The sequence below is a fragment of the Aristolochia californica genome, unplaced genomic scaffold (genome assembly GCF_029961685.1).
Source record: "Aristolochia californica isolate CCGP_79_NKW_82.1479 unplaced genomic scaffold, dmAriCali1.0.hap1 SCAF_123, whole genome shotgun sequence".
In the NCBI taxonomy this organism is placed as follows: Eukaryota; Viridiplantae; Streptophyta; class Magnoliopsida; order Piperales; family Aristolochiaceae; genus Aristolochia; species Aristolochia californica.
In genome coordinates, this window is record NW_027181797.1 from 13821 (window position 1) to 17500 (window position 3680).

Genomic DNA, 3680 nt, shown 5'->3' on the forward strand with positions numbered 1-3680 from the left:
AAGGGGACCCATAAATATATGGGTTCTTTCTATCCTCATAATTAATATACTTATGTGCTAAAAGAACATATCTGTACTGTTTTTATTTTTACTCGACAATGAATTCTCTCCATAAGAATTTTCATTCTTGTAATGAATGAATCGGTTTTTTTCATATGAATCTAAAAATTTGAAGTCTTTATTTGAATCATGCGGTGTGATTGACTCTATTTCGCCATTTTTGCGGTACTAATCTGGACCATCTAGTCTGAGATAAATTGTATTGATAATGACCTCTTAACCAGTCTTTCCATTCATTGATTCCAGAATTCGGAAGTTTTTTACGCCTTGTTTTTGAATCAGATACTTCTCGTGTGACCTTTATTCTATCCTTGAAAAAGGTGTATGCTCCATGATATTGAAGTGCAGATCCAAAGGGATCCTTGTTAATAACCTGAATTTGTGATAATTTGTAAAATACATATCCTTGGGATAAGGAAGATAAGTCACAATAAGTCTTTGAATGTTTATTACTAATATTAGAAAGCGACTTTTTTACAGTCGAAATAAAGTGAATTGCATTTTGGTTCGTTTCATCAATTACTTCTTGATTTGTTTCATCATTGTAAATGTATTTATTGAGAGTTTTTTTTATTGATTCAAGTAAAAGTTGTGCATTTTTTCTGGGAATGTTAATAGTAGATAGACGGATACCAATGTATATTCTTTCAACGAAAGATTTCAGAAAATAGTGCCATTTGCGTATTAATCGCGCACTTATTTTTTTTGATATCCACAAAATATCTTTCAAAAACTCCCATCTTTTATTATCACAACTCGTCTTGTTAGAAATAAGATTTATATCCGGAGTTCCCATTTTTTTTTTCTCCGCGATTCTTTCAATTTGATCTCTAATTGTGATTGTACTATTAGCCAGATCCTTGATTTTTTTTTCTGTGAGTGAATAATTTGTCCAATCCATGGATCTAATTTGAATGATCGATTCATCGGTAATCTTATTACTGATTATAGAATCTTTTCTATTTTCATTCGGTTCATATACTTTCCTCAATCCCAATAATAAAATTGGGTTTACTTTTTCAAGTTCTTTTATTATTCTTTCATTTTTATTATTCTTTTACTTTTAATAAGGAGAATTCTTTTGATAACCCCACTTGTTTTTCTTTTGCAAATTTTAGAAACCTTTTTTTTTTTTTTTAAAACTTTTAGAACTCGAAAACATTTATTTTTCAACTTTGTAATTTTTTTTGCAAATTCTTTACAAACGGTTTAAAAAAAGAAGGTCGTTTTCGGGGAGAACAAAAGGTAGTTCAGCTTCCATTCCCCAGATTGTTAAAAAGAAAAATTGTCTCTTTTTCCTTTCTTTTTTATTGGACTTCCAAGGGGGGGTCTTACCTTATTGCGCCAAGGTTTCAGACAGAAAGGAAATTGGATTTTTATCTGAATACCATCTGTTAACCAGTTTTTTTGGAAATTCTGTTTCTGATAATTGAACACCATTATAGGTGCATTTAACGTGCATTTCTCTATCCCAGTCTTTAAAATCTTCGTACCACTCAGGGAATTGAAATAATAGCATACGGCCGAGATTTTTAGCTATTATTAATGAGGGCAGTACGATGTATTTTCTAAGAATTGATTGGGTTACTAACATCGAACCCCTTATTGCTTGAGCAAATAGAATACTATCCCAAGTTTCTGCTATTGCTATCCGTTCATTCTCCTTTTTTTTCTCCTCCTTGTTTTTGCCCTTTTCTTTTGCCTCCTTCCGCTTAGAATCTTCATAATCTGAAGTTTTTAATTCAGGCTTTCCCCCGTCCGATTCCTAAAGATTGGGTTCATCATTTCGGAGATATCAAAAGAAAAAAAAAATGTTTTGTCTATTCTGTCCAAAAAAAGCGGGGAATGCACGTTTCCTTGAAACATTTCCCAAATAGTTGTTTTACGTCTTTGAGCACGCATGGATCCTTTGATTAGGTCCCGGCGAAATCCGTTGTTGTGAGTAGCGTATCAAAGCCACCTCTTCCGCTTGATCACTATGCTACCGGCACTGATACTAGTATCAGTACCGGTATTTCATCGTCATCACTATAAATTACCACACTTTTGGCTTTTCTTGAACGAATCCAGGATCCTCTGTCGTTTCTTCCTCATTTTGCCCTCTTGCTCTTGTTCTTCCAATTCATCGATCAATTTATATGACCATCGAGGAACTTTTTTAGTGACTTTCTGTACCCAATGGAGTTTTTTTCTAATTGTTTCATCAGTTAAATCAGTTGTAACTGCATCAAATAGAAATTTCAAGCATTTCATTTCATTTTTTGACCCAAGCCATCGTTGTTCGGCTAATAAAGCAAGTCCCCTCCAATTTGAACTAGGTGTTGATTCCTCAGGCAAATCATTGATTGAGTAAAGGAATGATTAATGTCTGTCGATAATAATTCTCCATTAAACAAATCCATTTTATGTTCAAATTCTCGGTAATTTTTAGTTTTAGGGGAGCATATCGTAGATTTTCTTTATCCAAATCATTCCTATGGAATCCTCTGTCAAAGTCATTGAATCATTCATGATTGAACGTGAATAACCCTTTTTATAGTTCCGCGATATGATCCGTTGAAAAACGGATCATATAGTTTAGGCAAGCATTCTTGTTTGTTCTCATCATTGCACAATCGGATCCTTTTTTCGAGTACATCCATAGGGGAGGCCCCTTTGTCTAGAGCTTCTATTCGATTTATGAACTCATTGCTTAAGTTGTATCTTTTTTGGTCATTGGTATAAGTCCAATTATGATACAGATCATCCGGGGAACCTTTTTCTGTCGTGCATAAAGACATCTTTCTTTTTATTATTTCGCCAAGGAAGGGGGGGGGATAGGATATGTAAAGGAAAATTATTTGTTTTCCATCACCTGCACATGTGTGAAAAAATATTGCGACATTTCATTTCTTACAGCATTTTCAAATCGATCGTTTTTTATATAGCGTAATGGACGATTCCATCGTTTATAGTCGAAAAGGAGAGTTACAAGAGGTTTTTCAAACCAAAGGAGGTCTTTATCTTCCTCATCTTTAAGTATTTCTTTTTCATTCAATTGGATCTCTTTCGTTTCATCTAGTTTGTCTGAATCCTCCTTTTCTCCCGAATAAGGGGGGAAGTCTTCTTGGGCGGATCCCTCTTGTTCTTGTTTAGTTCCCTTCTCTTCGGAAGTTGGTTCCATTTCTATATCTCTTTCTTCCCTTACCTTCCTCCCCTTCCTCCCTTTCTAATGGTAAGGGTTCTTTCAGTTTTTAGTGACAATAGGCGAGGGCATTTTGCCTAAATAGTAGACGGAGGTAATAAGTAAGAGAATACTAAAGGTTCGGGCCATAGAATTTGTTAATTCTGACACAAGATACTTATTAGATCTAATGTACTTATTGGATCTAATAACATTTTTTTGCCGTATCCATAATAATAGCAATCCAATCCATTTCATGAATAAAATGTGACCAATTAACCAACCAACAAAACTACTTGTTAAAAATAACATCTTGCTATTACATCGAAACAAATAAATGTTAACTAATCTGGCTAAAGTTGAACTTGGTAAAATAAAATGGTTAAATAATTGAAAAATGAGGTTATTCAAGAATAACCATTGAATCCAGAGATTGCGCATTGAATTTCTGGTCGTG